This window comes from Loxodonta africana, unplaced genomic scaffold (assembly GCF_030014295.1).
Source record: "Loxodonta africana isolate mLoxAfr1 unplaced genomic scaffold, mLoxAfr1.hap2 scaffold_185, whole genome shotgun sequence".
In the NCBI taxonomy this organism is placed as follows: domain Eukaryota; kingdom Metazoa; phylum Chordata; class Mammalia; order Proboscidea; family Elephantidae; genus Loxodonta; species Loxodonta africana.
The window spans coordinates 142200-161292 of NW_026974929.1; the positions used below are offsets into that span (position 1 = coordinate 142200).

At 39.3% G+C, this 19093-nt stretch overlaps 1 long non-coding RNA gene across 3 annotated transcripts in view; it reads left to right on the forward strand.

Moving 5' to 3' along the window:
* LOC135229307 (uncharacterized) overlaps nucleotides 1–17968 on the forward strand; it is a 146074-nt gene extending 128106 nt beyond the window's left edge. For all 3 annotated transcript variants that reach the window (XR_010320091.1, XR_010320094.1, XR_010320090.1), the window contains one exon: nucleotides 15132–17968. This is a non-coding gene — a long non-coding RNA (uncharacterized LOC135229307). The remainder of the gene's footprint in view (nucleotides 1–15131) is intronic.
* The last annotated feature ends 1125 nt before the right edge of the window (nucleotides 17969–19093 follow it).

Consider the following 19093-nt stretch of genomic DNA (forward strand, 5'->3'; position numbering starts at 1 on the left):
ACTGCTTTATCCGTGTATTCCTTGGCTTTTTCTGTAGATTGCCTTATTTCATTTGTGAGGTCATTCCTGATGTCTTGAAGCATTCTGTATACAATTTTTTTATATTCTACATTTGGCAATTCTAGGAATGTATCTACATCCGGGAATGATTTTGATTCTTTGATTTGGGGGTTTGTAGAAGCAATCATGGCCTGCTTCTTCATGTGATTTGATGTCGACTGCTGTCTCAAAGTCATCTATAAGGTATTGTAGTGTTTTCTCTTATATTTGTTCACTGAGTCTTATCTTCTTGTTTTGTTTTGTTACAATACACCCAGACGAGCTACTAGATTGTGGTATCGTGATTGCTGTAGCTTTTGAATCACTTACGTCCTATTACCAGCTTGCCTGAGCTGTTACCAGGTATATAAGTGTATGAGTCCATTCACTATTCTTGAATAGAATCAGCTCAGGTGTCCTGATAGGTGGTCACCTAGTGTGTGGTGTAGGCTCTCACCTATTATCTTAGAGGAGTAGTGGTGATGGTTGTATGCACCAGTTTCTATTAGTGGCATGGGGTCACATTTCGAGGAGGGCAGGATGCTGACAGCCTTCCTTCAAGTGTCAGTGAGGTACATGTGGCTCTATTCTCTAGAGTGCTCTGGTGGGTGGGCTTTGCAACTGTATCTTAAGCACCCAATGCTTGGGTAGACATCGCTATTCTCAGACCCCTCTAGCAGGTGGCTAGGTGGTGTGGGTGGAGTCTCAGCCCTCAGTTCGCTGGTGTGGATCATCGAGGGCTCTGTTTAGTAGGTGCACAGGTATCTGGACTCCAAAACTTGCCTTTCCACTGCTGAGCTAAAACAATTCTGGTCAGATCTCTATCAGAATTGCCTTTGCATTATAATAGCCACCTAGTTACCTGTAGGGTGAAAGCCAAAGACTATGGGTCTGTTAATGCCTGGATGGAGCTGATTGTGTATTGTTAATTCCAGTTTACGGAAGTCAGGGAAGGATTTTTTCTTTGATGGTTAAATGCTGCTTTTCTCAGGCCAGGAGAATGGGTTAGAAAAGAAAGAAGAAAAAAAATGCAGCAGTGCACTTCACTGTCTGGCACAGAGAATTCCAATGTTAATGAAGCTGGCTGGGGCAATGAGGGGTGGAATCAGATATATAGAAGAGAGTAGCCTGGCAAAATATAGAAAGTTACTTATGTTGTTTGGTGAGGACTGTTTTTTCTGAGATTCCAGAGCGTTGTGTAGCTTGTGTGTGGTGGCTGGATCCCTGCTGAGACTGTCCCAGTGGGTTAGAGCTGCATCCATGCTCACACTGTCTCAGGAAGCCACAATCAGCTCCCCCACACTTAGTCCAAAGCCCAGCACCAAGGTTTCCTTTCTGGGACGCTGCACTCCAGGCTCCAAAACCAGTTGCTGCTTCCCCGTGGTTTTTCATTTCCCTGTCAGCTGCATCTGTGTGGAGCCTGCGTGTGCTGTCTGGGTCCCCTCCTAGGGCTACATCCGTGCTTCCCTGTCTCAGTAAGCCACAATCAGCCCCACCACTCTGACACCAGGGAACCGTGAGGGCTCAAGGCTGTGGCGTGGGACACTGGCTCCGGAATCGGTCCCTGCTGCAGTGTGGCTTTGTGCTCCCCTGTCACTCAGGTCAATTCCTTAGTTCTGTGTTTGATGGTCAAGGTTTGTAGATTGTCCTTTATGTAATTGATTCACTTGTTTTTTTGAGTCTTTGTTTCAAGAGAGATAAGCGGAAGCTTCTACCTAGTGAGCCATCTTGGTCCTGCCCCCGTGTCTGCCTCTTTATGTGATTTGATATTGACTGTTGTCTCTGAGCAATCTATAAGTTATTGTATTAGTTTATTTTATGCTTGCTTTTTGTATCCTAACTTCTTGCTTTGTTTAGTTTTGGTATACCCAAATAAGCTGCTTGAGTGCACTAGGTTGATTATTTTCACCCTTGAAGCTCTAATGTACTATCACCAGATGGCTAGCACTGTTGCCAGGTATATGAGCCTAGGAGTTCATTTACTTTTCTTGTATGGATTCAACTCAGGTGCCCAGGTAGTTGGTCATAAAGTGTGTGGTACGGGCTCTGTCCTACAGTCTTAGAGGGGCAGGGGTTATTGGTGTAGGCAGAAGTATCTGGCTGCAGTAGGGGGTCAGAGTCTGATCAAGGCAGGGGTCTGACAGCTGTCCTCTGAGTGTCTGTGAGGAAAGCGCATCCCTGTTCTGTAGGGCACACGGGTGGGTTCTGCAGAAGGGCGATGGGTACCCAATGCTTTTGGTTGTAAGTTCTGGGCGGTACTACTTATCCTTGGAACCCTGTCACAGGTGGCTAGGTATTATGGGTGGGGCTACCAGTCCTTAGGCCCCTGATGTGGGTAGGTGAAGACCCTGTTTAATAGGCAAAGCAGTGTCAAACATCAAACACCCATCTTTCCACCGTTCAGCTGAAACAGTTGCAGTCTGGCAACAAGGGCCTATTCTCCTGAAATGGGCCCACACAGGTCCATGCTGGGGTGAAAGGTATTCAAAGCCCATGGACTGTTTGTGCCTGAACAAGAGCTGCTTCTGTCCTGAGCTCCCCAGCTTAATTGAGCTGGCAGATTATCTTTCCCCCAGTTGTGAACTTATACCTTCGTCAAGGACGGAAGAATGGCTCAGAGTGGTACCAGGGCCTATCTCAGGCCCAGGGAAGTTGACAACCACTGAAGCCGGCTTGGAGGCTGAGGGCGTGGTAAAATAAACACAAGTAATTAGCTTTTGCCGAGAGTGCCATTCTTCTCTTGTTCTGGAGGTGTGAGTAATGTGTGCAACTTGCTGTCCTTCCCTGAGCTAAGCGCCTCTGGAAGGCCACTGCCAGCCCCACTGCAGTCGCTCCAGGGAACGGTGCCTGAGGGTTCCTGGCTATTCGGGTCCAGTAACTCCTCTCCACTTCTGAATAGTCTCTCCTTCCCCCTGCCGCTGAGTCCGTTTTCTAACTTTGCCTTTGATGTTCGGGGCTCCTAGCTTGTCATAAATATAATCGCTTCACTTGTTTTTTCGTGTCTTTTTTGTAAGAGGGATCACTGGCAGCGTCTCACTACTCTGCCATCTTGGCCTCGCCTCTCTAATATAATCAACAATTTTTTAAAAAAAGAAAGAAAAAAGTGAAACCTGTAGAAACAACAAATAACAGAATGAGATCCACAGAAAAACTAGATATTGGAGCTTTCAGACAAAGACACTGAAATAACTCTATTATGTTCAAAGAAATAAAGGCAAGACTTAGAAATTTGGCAAAAAACTAGAAACTAAGGAAAAGATCAACTTAGAAAGTCAACTGAAAACTATAGCTGAAGTTAAAATCTTAACGTATGTATATAACAGCAGATTAAAAATGCTGAAGAGAGATTTAGTGAACTGGAAGATACGTTGGAAGAAAATAGAGGCATAGACAAAAGGAAAAATATATATAATATAAAAAGGAATAAGATATAGAGAATACGATGAGAATATCTAGCATAAGATACTTTAAGAAGGAAGAAAAAGAATGAAGCAGAAAAACTGAGATTATGGCTGAGAATTTTCTTCAAATAATTAAAGATATCAAGTCACAGATCCTAGAAGACTTACAAAACCCAAACCAAAAAAAAAAAAAAGAACAAAGCCACTGCCGTCAAGTCGATTCCGACTCAAAGCGACCCTATAGGACAGAGTAGAACTGCCCCGTAGAGTTTCCAAGGAGTGCCTGGTGGATTCGAACTGCTGACCTTTTGCTTAGCAGCCATAACACTTAACCGCTACGCCACCAGGGTTTCCTTATAAGACCCATGTAGGGTAAATACAAAGAAATTCGTATCTAGGTACATCATAGTAGGACTGCTGAAGCTAAAGACAAAAAACCCCACAAAAAAACAAATAATTTAACACAACTAAAGAATGGAAGAGATTATCTTTAAAGGACAAACAAAAAAACTGGCTGATGACTTCTCTACAGAATTAGTGAAAACCCTAAGACAATAAGATGGTATATTTAAATTATAGAGAGAAAATACGTGGCAACCCAGAATTCTGTGCTGAGGAAAAACATCCTTCATGAATAAGCAAAGACCTTTTGTTTTCAGAGAAACAAAACCTAGATAAGTTAACATTAGCGTGCCCACATTAAAGAAAATTCCAAAGGTATTCTTCAAGCAGGAAGAAAATAAGGTGAAAGGCTTAAGATGCAAGAAGGAATGAAAGTTAATGAAATGGGTAAAAATAGAGGATTACTGACTGCATGACATAATAAGAATAGACTTTATTGGGTTTAAAATATGTAAGAAATTAAAATGTATGATAACTACAGCGGTTTGACTTTTATGGCTTTATGGTCAGGAAACATGCTGTGTAATATTTTGATGTTTTGGATTCTTTTAATGCTTGCTTTGTGGCCTAATACGTGGTCTATTCTCAAGAATGCTCCATGAGTGTTAGAAAAGAAAGTGTACTTGACTACCATTGGGTGGAGTGTTGTGTATAAGTCTATGAGATCAGTTGGCTGATTGTGGTATTTAGACCTTCTGTGTCTTTATTGAGCTTGTTTATGGATATCCTGTCTGTCATCAGAAGTGGTATGTTGAAGTCTTCTACTATTATTGTGGAGCTATTTCTCTTTTCAATGCTGTTTGAGTTTCTTTTATGTATTTTGGAGCCCTGTCATTGGGTATATAAATATGATTTTGTGCTCCTGGTGTATTGACCCTTTAATAATTATATAGTGTATTTCCTTTTCCTGTGTGGTGTATTTTACTTTAAAGCCTGTTTTATCAGAGATTAATATTGCCACTCTTATTTTTTATTGTCTGCTTGATATATATGTATTTTTTTTCCATTTTTTGAGATTTAGTTTGTTTATGTCTTTGAGTCTATGGTGTGTCTCTTGCAGTCTGCATACAGACAGATCATGTTTTTTAATCCATTCTGCTACTCTCTCTCTCCTTATTGGTGCAATTAAACCATTTACATTTATCATAATTATTCATAGTTATGAGTTTAGTGCTGTCATTTTCGTCTTTTTTTGTGTATGTCTTGTTGACATTTTCCTGATTCCACTTAATTTTCTTGAGTCGTTGTTCTTTGTGCATTTTTTTCCATCGTCTTCATTTTTGTTGCCTTTGTATTTACTGCTAATTTATTTTTTTCTGTGCTGAATCGTTTTTCTTTTTAGTCTTTCATCTTTTTCTTGTTGCTTTTGTATTTGCTGAAAATTTATGTTTTCCTTGTTTTTTTTTTATTTTAATGTGTAGGATTGTTAGTTTCCTTTGGGTTACCTAACATTTACCTGTTTTTCTAAATTTAAACCAATCTTTTATGTCTTTATATCGTCTTGACTTTCTCTCCATATGAAAGATCTATGACTACATTATTTAGTCTCTCTTTTTTGTCTTAATGTTGTCATCTTTTATAGATCGATGTCTCTGTTTCTATATTTTCAGTGTGTTAGCTTTCATTTATTTGTGACGTCCCTACGTGGGTTGGTATCTGGTTGTTCTGTCTCGTGTTCTAGCCTTGGGTTGTTACCTGATATTATTGCTTTCCTAACTGGAGAACTCCCTTTATTATTTCTTGTCATATTGGTTAGGTTTTTAAAAATTCCCTAAACTTGCTTATCTGGAAATGTCCTAATTTCACCATCATATTTGAGAGACAGTTTTGCTGGATATATAATTCTTGGCTCGCAATTTTTTTTTTTTTCCTTCAGGGCTTTGTATACGTCCTTCTTGCCTGCATGGTTTCTGCTGAGTAGTCTGAGCTTAGTCTTACTGACCCTTCTTTATAGGTGACTTTTTGTTTATCCCTAGCTACTCTTAAAATTCTCTCTTTATATTTGGTTTTGACAAGCGAAATTATAATATGTCCTGGTGACTTTATCTTGGCATCTACCTTGCGTGGGGTTCAGTAAGCATCTTGGGTAGATATCTTCTTATCTTTCACAAGATCAGTGAAGTTTTTAGCCAAGAAGTCTTCAACAATTCTCACTGTGTTTTCTGTTATCCCTCCACCCCCCGCCCTGATTCTGGTGTTCCAATCACTCTTGATAGAGTCCCGCATAATTCTTAGAGTTTCTTCAATTAAAAAAAATTATTTTATCTGATTTTTCCTCAAATTAGTTGGTGTCAAGTACTTTATCTTCAATCTCACTAATTCTGACTTCCAGTGCCTCAATTCTGCTCCTCTCATTTTCTATTGAGTTGTCTAATTCTGAAATTTTATTGTTACTCTTTTGGATTTGCTTGCTGTCATTCTATGGATTCTTGCAGCCTGTTACATTTGTCTTTATACTCTTATATAACCTTCTTAAGTTCCTCTATTGTTTTATCTCTGTGTTCCTTGGCTTGTTCTTCGTTTTGCCTGATCTCCTCCTGGATCTTTTGAAGAGCTCAGTGTATTAATCTTTTAAATTCTACCTCCAGTAATTCCTGGAATTTCTCTTCATTTGGAAGATTTCTTGATTTGTTGTTTTGGAAGCTTCCTGAATCCATCATGGTCTGCCTCTTTATGTTATTTGATATTTACACTTGTCTCTGAGCCATCAATGAGTTATTATGTTCATTTATTTTATGCTTGCTTACTGAGTCGGAATCTACTTGACGGCACTGGGTTTTTTTTTTTTTTTTTTTTTTTTGGTGTACTGTGTCCTAGCTTCTTGTTTTATTTTGATATGCCCAAATAGGCTCCTTGGGTGAGCTAGTTTGATTACTGGCACCTTTGAAGCTCTTACATCCTGTCACCAGGTGATCAGAGCTGTTACTAGGTATGTGAGCCGAGGAGCCATTTTACTTTTCTTGTATGCATTCAGCTCAGGTGTCCAGGTAGTTGGTCACCAAGTGTGTGGTGTGGGCTCTCACCTACAGTCCTACATAGACAGGGTTGATTGGTGTAGGTACAGGTGTCTGGCTACTGTGGGGGGAATGACTGCCCTTGAGTGTCTGGGAGGAAAGCATGTCCCTGTTCCCTAGAGAACATAGGTGGGTGGGTTTTGCAGCCAGACCATGGGCACCCAATGCTGTTGGTTGTAAGGACTGGGATTCACCACTTATTCCTGGACTCCTGAATCGGGTGGCTAGGTGGCATGGATGGAGCCACCAACCCTCAGGTCACTGATGTGGGTAGGTGAGGACCCTGCTTAATTGGCAGAACACTGTCAAATATCACAAATCTGCCACTCTACTTTATAGCTAATAGAGTTGAAAATAGGCTTCAGGTATATACCCTGTCGTAGTGTGCTAACGAGGGCCTACGCTATTGAAATGGGCCCACACAGGTCTATGCAAGGGTGAAAGGCATTCAGAGTCCTTGGACCCCTTATGTCTGTGCCTTCCCTGAGTTCCTGGCTTAGGGAAGCTGGCAGATTATTTTTTGTTGTTTGTTCCTGCTCCAGGGCATGTGATAGTTCCTACTTCTGGCCCAGGGGACCCAGAAATAGCTGAAGCTGGTCCAAGACTAAAAACAGAGAGGGAGGAAGCAGGTAAATGGGAGAGATGTTTTTCCCAAAGGGGATGATTTTTGATTTGTGTGGCATTTTAAATGCATGTACTTATCTTTTGCCAACTTAGCACTGCTTTTCACTGGTTCTGGAGGCTTGTGTAGACTTTCCACCACTCGGTCTCTTCTGATGTGAAAAACATGTCCCGAGCATCACTGCTTGCGTCACCGCACATGCCATCCAATCCAGCCTGCAGGGTGCTGGTTTCTGCCGGGTCAGGTCTGTCAACCTCTCACTGCTCCGAACCATATCCCCCTCCCCCTGCTACTAAGTCCAATTCTGTAACTTCACCTTTGATGTTCAGGGCCATCACATTCCTGAATCTGACACTATCAGAGAAACTTATCTCTGAGAAAATGAAACAGGGATGAGGCAGTAGGCAGAACAAACCCGTTGGGTTGGAGTGGATTCTGATGCATAATGACCCTATAGGTCAGAGTAGAACTGCCTCATAGGGTTTTCAAGGAGCGGCTGTTGCATTTGAACTACTGGGCCAGAGTATATTTGGAGCACTGGCGGTGCAGTGGTTAAGAACTCAGCTGCTAACCAAAAGCTTGGCAGTTAGAATACATTAGCTGCTCCATGGAAACATGGGGGCAATTCTACTCTTTCCTATAGCGTTGCTATGTGTTGAAATCAATTCACCAGCAATGGGTTTGGTTTTTTTGGTTTACATGCCTACATGAGTAAAATTTGTCTTGAATCTCTAAACTTAATTCTAACGTAAGAATGATATTGTAGCACTTCTCCATAAAGGTTTGTCTTAAGTCATCAGGATAAAAACCAAACCCACTGCCGTCGAGTCGATTCTGACTAAGCCTGTCCGTATAGGACAGAGTAGAACTGCCCGATAGAGTTTCCAAGGAGCGCCTGGTGGATTTGAACTGCCTTCCTCTCGGTTAGTAGTCGTAGCACTTACCCACTATGCCACCAGGCTTTCCTCATCAGGATAAGCCTGTGCTGATTTATTGGGTGCCTTCAGGAATTCTTCATCAGTTATATTCACGTTAAGAAAGAAAAAAATATCAGAAGGAACTTTATACGTCTTCACCCTTCATTTCATGCAAGATTCAAGTGTGTTAGTGATGATGGTTATGTGAAATTCATCTCTGGCACGCAATACTTCTGGAGCATTTCTGTCATTTACTTGTTTCTTTTAATGCTTCTGCAACAATAAAGTGCTTGATAATCAGTATTTGGCAGTATTTGTTTTATTGTGTTTTCAAAATGTTCTCTTATGTAAATATCTTGTTAATAGCTGGTAGAGATCTATGCATGTCTACAAATTTACTTCTGAATCTTGGAGAATTGACTCGTCAAATGAAAATGATGCAATATATTATTATACATAACAAACAATTATGTGGTCTGCATTTACATTTTGTTGGTGACGTTTTAAGCTTCTGTTCTGGTGTCTCCTTTTTGTGACTGGTCTTCAGCAATATTCTCTATGGCACCTAGAATCTGAGTGTGTGATTCCAGGTTTGCACTCGTTGCTATAGCATGTGCTTCCCAGTGGGTATTAGAAAGACATTTTAATGCTGATCATTGCCTATGAACAGCTCATCGGTGAATAGAGATGGCAAAAAATTTGTAAAATATATGAATAGAAGAAAAAATCATTTTTTTTGGCAAAAATCCATTGTGATATATCCTATAAAATTAAGTGAATATGCAGCACCTTGGTATGAAAATGGCATATTCATTACATTCCAGAATTTTCTGTTGCATGCCTTTATAATGCAGTGACATTTCCCAGCATTGTCATAGGATTGGTCTCTGCACTTAGAAAAACCAATTTTGCAAACTTCGCCTAATTAGTGAAACACTTGGTTTGCAATGTCTTTGAGGGCTAATGCGATGTGTTCTCCTGACTTGCTTGGTGCATGTTATGCCTTTTTTCCCTCAAGTTTCTTCAGTTTGTAACGGAAATGTCTAGCTTGTGCCTTTTATGCCATTGTACCTTTGAAAGCAGATAACTTGTGTCCTAGATTTCACAGATGAAGAGGGATTTTTGAATTTTGGACTTGGACTTGATTTAAGACTTTTTCTATGCTATGATGGGATGAGGAAACCCTGGTGGCCTAGTGGTTAAGTGCTACGGCTGGTAACCGAAAGGTCAGCAGTTCGTATCTGCCAGGCGCTCCTTGGAAACTCTATGGGGAAGTTCTACTCTGTCCTATAGGGTCACTATGAGTCAGAATCGACTGGACGGCAGTGGGTTTGGTTTTGGTTTGTGATGGGATGAATATGTTTTCCATTTGCAAGAATGTGATTTTGGGTGGGGTCAAAGGCTAGAATGTCATGGATTGAATTATGTCCCCCCAAAATATGTGTATCAACTTGGATAGGCCATGTGAGGTTGTCCTCCATTTTGTGATGGTAATTTTATGTTGAGAGGATTAGGGTGGGATTTTAACACCTCCCTGATCCGAGATACAGGGAGTTTCCCTAGGGTGTGGCCTGCACCACCTTTTATCTCTCAGGAGATGAAAGGATAGAGAGTTGGGGACCTCATACTACCAAGAGCAGAGCATGTCCTTTGGACCCGGGGTCCCGGCGCCTGAGAAGCTCCTTGACCATGGGAAGATGGAGGACAAGGACCTTCTTCCAGAATCAACAGAGAGAGAAAGCCTTCCCCTGGAGCTGACGTCCTGAATTTGGACTTGTAACCTACTAGACTGTGAGAAAATAAATTTCTCTTTGTTAAAGCCATCCACTTATGGTATCTGTTATGGCAGCACTAGATGACTAAGGCAGCGATGATTTTAGCTTCTGTTTTGGAGTTTCCTTTTTGTATCTAGTCTTCAGCAATATTCTGTGTGGCGCCGAGAATTGTACTTGTTGCTATAGCATGTGCTTCCCAATGTGTATTAGACATTTTAATGCTCAATCATTGCCTGAATGTGTTTTAAGAACAGCTCATCAGTGAGTAGAGGTGGCAAAAAATTTATAAAGTAACTGAATATTAGAAAAAACATCAATTGCTTTTGGACAAAAAAAACTATTGTGATACATCCTACAAAATTAAGGGAATGTGCAGCACCTTGGTATGAAAATGGCATATTAATTTCATTCCAGAATTTTCTGTTGTATGCCTTTATAATGCAGTGACGTAATGGCAGCATTGTTATAGGATTGGTCTCTGCACTTAGAAAAATCAATTTTGCAAACTTCACATAATTAGTGAAACACTTGCTTTGCAATGTCTTTACCAGTATGATTTTTTAAGCTAGTAAATGTGATAAATCACCACACAGGTTTTCTATCTGTTGGAGATACGGATCTTTAAACAATCCTTAGCTGGCCTGTATGAGAAGCCTCAGAAGTGGAATCCACAGACAAAATGAAATATCGAGCTATACTTATTTCACTGACAGTAGTTGATTGAACTTCATCACTTATCAAGATTATAAATTTTTACACATTATTTTAGAATTATAGGATGGATTGCCCTTTCCTGTGTTACTGTATTTTGAGATGTGACTTGCTAAAAATAGGTCAAATGAGCAACAAGTTGAAGTCAACTTTAAAATTTTCCCTTTCGTGGGGACCCAAAGAATTCATTTCTTTTTCACGAAGATAGTCCCCATTCAGTGATTGTTATGACAACAACGACACATTACAAAATGGCTTTTCAATACTGATGTTCATTAATTTGTGATTCCAGTTCATAAATTAAGCCAGAACAATGTGTTTGGTTTAAATATGATAACATGATCTCTGTGAATTGAACTATTTTCATGTTTACTGATCCTATTCAATTTGCACCAATTGCTAAATTCATCTGTAACAATTCGAGAATTAAATGAGGATGACGGGTTTGTTTGTTTGGTTAGTAGGTTTGCAAACAAAACAATACAGGGAGCTGACTGATGGAGATTGCAGTAGCCACTCCCTCTTATAATTTTCATCATTAACTTTGCACTCTAGAAAAAATTCTGGCTACAGAACTTTGTTTACCGTCCAGGAATTTTCCACACAAATTTACGAGTGGACAACTGTGATGTTGACAATCACTTGGGCCTCTTTTGATCCAGTAATTTACTTCGTTGGAAGAAAATTATTCCACAAGGCAGGATCTGCATGTCTGTTATTTATGGGGTCTGCAGATGTGACAATTTAATATTCTTAGTTTCACTTTGTAGATCATTACTAATTTTTTTTTTACTACATCAAGAAATGGATGCAGAATTTGGAACAAATTCTGTTATATTTGTATTGCCATCGTTAATTTCAGCACTAGTGGTACTAGTAGGATGATTCCCACCCATTAAGCACGTACCTTTAATGGCAGAAGTCTCTTCTGATTTATTACATTCTAAAAAGGAATTTTGGAATTGTCTTTAGGGATTCACAAATCATTTTCTTTTTATCTTCTGCAGGCTTCCATTTTTGCACTCCACTTAGTTATTGGCATTTCATTTTGCCTGGATATAAAATTATGTTACTTTTTAAGTTTGATTCTACTATAACAATGAATTTGAATAATAGAAAATAAATTTATAAAACAGGTAGTTTATAAAATAGAATTTACTTTAGAATTTAGACATTAACACAAAAAATTTGTATTTGAAAATTAAATAACTCATTGCTGTGGATTAAATTTTAACTAACAGTGACCCTATTGGACAGAATAGAACTGCACAGCAGGGCTTCTAAGGAGAGGCTGGTTGAAACCTTTTAGTTTCAGCCAAGCTCTTAACCACTCTTCCACCAGGGCTACATTTGAAAATTAGTAAGTAAAAACGTTAATTTGGACCATGAGATTTTGTTCTTGAGGTCTTAGATAGTCCAAAGAAATAGTACATGATATCCTTCTCCATGAACTAATTCCTCCTGAAAACAGGTCCAAAGTATGTAGGATGTAGCCCAGGCATCTTTGCTTCTAGGCTAGGGTACATTCTGGTTATACTTCTTTCAAGATAGATTTTTTTGTTCTTTTGGCAGTTCATGGTATATTCAGAATTCTTCACCAACACGACAATTAAAAGGCATCAATTCTTCTTCGGTCTTCCTTATTCATCGGCCAGCTTTCCCACACATACGAGGCCACTGAAAACACTGTGGCTTGGATCAGTTGCATCTTAGTTTTTAAGGTGATGTCTTTGCTTTTCAACACTTTGGAGGTCTTTTGCGCCGATTTGCCTGATGGCAGTGCATCTTTTGATTTCTTAACTGCTGTTTCCATGGGTGTCGATTGTGGATCCAAATAAAATGAAATCCTTGACAACTTCAATCTTTTCTTCGTTGATCATGATGTTGCTCATTGGTCCAGTTGTGAGGATTTTTGTTTTCTTTATGTTGAGGTGCACTCTCTACTGAAGGCCACGGTCTTTGATCTTCATCAGTAAGTGCTTCAAGTCCTCTTATCTTTTAGCAAGCAGGGTTGTGTCATCTGCAAAATGCAGGTTGTTAATGAGTCTTCCTCCAATCCTGATGTGGTGTTCTTCGTATAGTCTAGCTTCTCAGATTATTTGCAGATTAAATAAGTATTGTGAAAGGATACAACCCTGACACACACCTTTCCTGACTTTAAACCACACAGTATCGCTTTTTTCTGTTTGAACATCTACCTCTTGATCAGGTTCCTCATCAGCACAATTAAGTGTTCTGGAATTCCCACTCATCGCAATGTTATCCATAATTTATTATGACCCAAGCAGTCAAATGCCTTTGCGTAGTCAATAATACAAAGGTAAACATCTTTCTGGTATTCTCTGCTTTCAGCCAGAATCGATATGACATCAGCTGTGATATCCCTCCTTCCATGTCCTCTTCTGAATCCTGCTTAAATTTCTGACAGTTCCCTGTCAATGTACTGCTGCAGCTGCTTTTGAATGATTTTTAGCAGAATATTACTTGCATGTGATATTAATAATATTGTTTGATAATTTCCACATTTGGTTGGATCACCTTTCTTAGGAATAGGCGTAAATATGGATCCTTTCCAGTTCGTAGGCCAGGTAGCTGTATTCCAAATTTCTTGGGATTAGACAAGTGAGCGATTCCAGTGCTGCATCCATTTGGTGAAACATCTCAGTTGGTATTCCATCAATTCTCGGAGGCTTTTTTTTCTCACAAATTCCTTCAGTGCAGCATGGACTTCTTCCTTCAGTACCATCGGTTTCTGATCATATGCTACTTCCTGAAATGGTTGAAGGTCGACCAATCCTTTTTGGCATAGTAACTGTGGGTATTACTTTCATCTTCTTTTGATGCTTCCTGCGTCATTTAATATTATACCTGTAGAATCCTTCAGTATTGCAACTCAAGGGTTGAATTTTTTCTTCAGTTCTTTCAGCTTGAGAAATGCTGAGTGTGTTCTTCCCTTTTGGTTATCTATCTCCAGATCTTTACACATGTCATTATAATACTTTTTCTTCTCAAGCCCCCCTTTGAAATCTTCTGTTCAGCTCTATTACATCATCATTTCTTCCTTTCACTTTAGCTACCCGACATTCAAGAGCAAGGTTCAGAGTCTCTTCTGACATCCGTTTTGGTCTTTTCTTTCTTTCTTGTCTTTTAAAGGACCTCTTGCTTTCTTCATTGTGATGTCCTTGATGTCATTCCACAACTCACCTGGTCTTCAGTTGTTAAGTTTAACACATAAAATGTATTCTTGAGGTGGTCTCTAAATACAGGTGAGATATACTCAAGGTCATACTTTGGCCCTTTCTGACTTATTCTCATTTTCTTCAGTTTCAACTTGAACTCCCATATGAGCAATTAACAGTCTGTTTCACAATTGATCCCTGGCCTTGTTCTGACTGATGATATGAGTTTTCCCATCTTCTCTTTCCACAGATGCAGTCAGTTTGATTCCTGTGTATTCCAACTGGTAAAGTCTACGTGTATAGCTGCCGTTCATGTTGGTGAAGAAAGATATTTGCAGTGGATGAGTCACTGGTCTTGCAAAATTCTGTCATGAGATTTCTGGCATCATTTCTATCAGCAATGCTGTATTTTCCAACTACTTTTCCTTCTTTGTTTCCAACTTTAACATTCTAAAGACCAGTAATTATCAATGCATCTTGATTGCATGTTTGATCAATTTCAGGCTGCAGAAGTTGTTTAAAATCTTCAATTTCTTTATATTTGGCATTGGTGGTTGGTGCATAAATTTGAATAGTCGTATAAACTGGTCTTCCTTGTAAGTGTGTGGATATTAGCCTATCAGTGACAACATTGTACTCCAGGCTAGATCTTGAAATGTTCTCTTTGATGACTAATGTAACGTCATTCTTTTGACTCTGGTGGAATATCCGTGTTTGTAAGACTGCTCAGAGACCGTTTCACCAGAGAGTTTTCTGGTACTGCAATATCTACCACTAATCTCTGTGATCCCTGTGAATTGGCAAAATAAGAATAGTGCTATAGATTTTCCAAATACAGAAAACATAATTATGAAAATGTTCTTGCTGTTGATTATGTTCATTACCAATCTGTTTGTATGGGATATTTGATACTTCACTTGAAAAATGAGTCCAAGGTACTGTGATGTGATTTTTTACTTTGTGTGGCCTTTCTAGCCATGGTCTTATAACATCCACCCTGGTGCTTGGGCAGGACTGTGTGATAGGGTAATTGTGGCTCACCAAGGGGATTGCTTAGTTTTCCCTTCAAAGAGAACCAGTTCCAGAGCAAAGAGGAGGATTCAACTCCCATCAAGGAAGAACAGCCAGGAGCTGAGCATATATTATGGACCTGAGATCCCTGCACTGAGAAGCTCCTAGAAGCAGGAGACTGAGATAGAGAGAGGAAGCTGTAACCCTGAAGACGGTAAGATGCCATGGCAGGAGAGACCAAGCAACAGGGACCCGGGTATAGGAGATGCTGGCCCATGGAGAAGGAAAGCTGAGTGCCTTTGGAGAGAGGCCCAAGGCCAGGCAGCGTCACACCTATGAGCACAGGAGGGAAGAAGCTGTCCTGATAGAAGAACTGTATTCTGAATGTCTTTGAGCCTGAGTTATAAATGTTACTTCCCTAATAAACCCCATAATCATGAATATGGACTATGAGCTCTGTGTGGCCATTGCAATGAATTACTGAACCCAGCAGAGAAGTAGGGAGTGCTGTGTGAGGGACAGTTGGTGTCAGAGTTAGTGAAGATGGTGGAGAGAGGATAGTTTTTCACCAATGCCTTCAATGCAGCTTCGATTTCTTCCTTTTATACCATCAGTTCTTGATCTTATGCTACCTCTTGAAGTGGTTGAAAATTATCCAGTTCTACTGCAGTAGCTATATTAATATCAGACAAATTATACTTCAGAAAAAGGAGTATTATTGGGAATAAGTAGGGACATAACATAATAAAAGTTCAATTCTCCAAAAAGATACAACAATCCTAAATGTGTATGTATTTAACAACAGGGCTCCAAAATACAAAAACTAATAAATCTGAAAGGGGAAATGGACAAATACACATTTATAATCGATATCAGTACTTTTCTATCAATAATTAATAGAGCCCTGCTAGTTGAAGTCCAAAGCATCTGTATGAACCACTCATGGATGTCTATGTGTGTGTGTATGTGTATATGTATGTATATAGTATAAAGACAAGTAATACAGAAATAAACATAGATATATGTTGTAGTCCTTGGGAGGTACAAACGGTTGATGCATTCAGCTGCTATCAAAATGTTGGAGGTTTGAGTTCACCCAGAGGCACTTTGGAAGAAAGGCTTGGTGATGTACTTTTGAAAAATTAGCCATTGAACTGACACAGTTGTGTGTCACTACTACTATGACACACATGGGGGAGGGGTCACCCTGAGTCAGATCAGCTTGATAGCAATTGTATGATTTTTTTATTCATTCTTTCAATGTTTGCCTTTTAATTGGTATCTTAGGCTGAGTTCTCTAGAGAAGCAAAACCAGTGAGGTATATATATATATGTATTTATATATAAATAGATTTATAACAAGGAAATGGCTCACGAGGCTGTAGAGGCTGGTAAGTCTCAAGTCCATGGGTCAGGGTGGTGGCTTCTCCTGACTCACATAGATGCAGGGACTGCAGAACTCAAGATCTGCAGGTCATACAACAGGTCTGTGGCTCACAGGCTGCAAAGGGTGACAAATCTCAAGATCGGCAGATAAGCTGGCAGCCCGCGACTCACAGACTGCGGAGGCTGATGAATCCCAAAATTGGAAGGTAAGCTGAGAGTTCAAGTCCCAAAAACTTGAGATCAGATGAAGAGGAGCCAGCTGCAGGATTCAGAGTGAGCAAAAGCTCAAGAGCCTTGCCAGAAAGTCCACCTATATTGGATGCAGTCCACACCCCCGAGGAAACTCCCTTACATTTGATTGGCTACTCACAGCAGATCCCATCATGGAGGTAATCACATTATGTCACATCTCATCATGGAAGTGATTGCATCGTTATACGACTGCTAAACTACATCATAACTGCCAAAGCACTGAGAATCATGGTCCAACAAAGTTGACACACAACTTTAATGATCCCAATTGTGAATTTAATCTATTTATATTTAAAGCGATTAATGATAAGGAAGGACTTATATCTTCTACTTTGTAGTAGGTCGTATACGTATTTTGTTTCTCATTTTTTTCACTACTGTCCACTTTTGTGTTTGACTGATTTTTTTCAAGTGTACAATTTTGATTCTCTCCTTATTTCCTTTCCTTATATTTTTTAACTTCTTAGTGGTGACCATGAGGATTACAATTAATGTCTTATATTTATAACAATCTTCTTTTAATTAATACAAATTTAGCTTCAACAGTATACAACATTCTGCTTTTATTTAGCTCAGTTACCTCCCCTACTTACTTTGCTGTTACACAAATTGCATCTTTATACATTGTGTGTCCATTAAGAGAGAAGTGTAAGTATTTTTATGCATTCGTGCTTTAAATCATATATGAAAAAAAGAGAGGCATGATATAAAAATATTACTGACTTTGTTTTATCTAAGTAGTTACCTTTACGGAGTCTTTGTTTGTTTTTATGGCTTCAAGTTACTGTCTAGTGTCCTTTCATGGCAGCCAGAATGATTCCCTGTAGCATTTCTCATAAGGCAGTTCTGCTACTAACACACTCCCTCAGGTTTTGTGTATCTGGGCATGTCTTAATTTCGCCTTCATTTTTGAAAGATAGTTTTGGTAGATATTGAAATCTTGGTTCATAGTTTTGTTTCTGTATTTTTTTCCAGTACCTTAAATACGTCATCCCACTATTTTCTTGTCTCAATGGTTTCTGATGAAAAATCAACAGTTAAACTTGTTGAGACTCTCTTGTACATTAGGGGTCACTTATCTCTTGCTACTTTCAAGTTTCTGTCTTCGTCTTTTGACATTTTGATTATGTCTGTCTGTGGATGTCTATGTGTTTACTGTCCTTTGAGTTTATTGAGCTTCTTGGATATCTAGATGACATTTGGGAAACTTCCAGTCATTACGTTTTTAAATATTCTTTCTGTCCTTTCATCTTTCTTTCCTTTCTGGGACTCCCTTAATGAGTATATTGGTATGCTTGATATTGTCCCGCAGGTCCCTTAGGCTCTGTTCATTTTCTTCATTCTTTTTCCTTTATGCTCCTCAGTTAGAACAATTTCAGTTGTGCTTTTTCAAGTTTACATTTTCCTGCTTTCTTGCTCAAATCTGCTGTTGAGCTCCTCTAATGAAATTTTTATTTCAGCTATTCTACTTTTCAGCTCTATAATTTCTATTTGGTTCTTTTGTATAATATTTCTTTATTAATATTTTCTACTTGTTCATAACATTCTTCTCTTGGTTTCCTTTTTTTTTTGTCTATGGTTTGTTTAGCTCTTTGAGGAAATTTAAGACAATTGGTTTAAAAATTTTGTCTAGTAATCCCAATATCTATGTTTACTTAGGGATGCTTTCTGTTCATTTCTCTTCTTTCTTTCTTCTTAACAAATGAACCATCCTTTTCTTTTTCTTTTTATGACTTGAAATAGCGTGTTGAAAACTGGATATCTTAAAGATTATAATGTAACTCTGGAAATCAGATTCCCTCCTGTCATTAGGGTTTGCTTTTTTTTTTTTTTTTTTTAGTTCTTGAGGGCCAGTCATCCATTTGCTTAGTGATGTTTCCAAACTATTTCTGCAAAGATTGTATGTCTTCTCATGTGTGGACACTGAAGTTCTGTTCTGTTATCTCAGCAGTCAGTTCATGACCTGACAGTGATTTCTTTAAATGCTTGTAGCCAAAAAGGAAAAGTAACATTATCCCAGTCTTTGCAGATTGGCTCTGAACTGGGGCGTTCTTTCAATGCTAAGCAAGAGTGCCTAAAACTCTGCCTTAGCCTTCACTTCCTGCCCCTATGGAGCCCAAAGATCAGCCAGAGGTGCAAGCCTAAAGTTTTGTCAGGATCTTTATGAGCTTGTCTTCATCCTTAGGCAAGAACATTGCACTCCAGACTGCTCAGTATTTGTGGTAGCCCTTCAAAGTCCTTAAACCTCTAAACATCGTCCTCTCAGCCTCCTTTTTTCCAAGCTTTTGGAAGTCTCTGCTGTTTTCTCTGTCCTTCATCCTTTGACCCTGAAGATAGGACCAATTCTTTGAGCTTCGTACTCCTGAGTTTCCGTCACATCATAC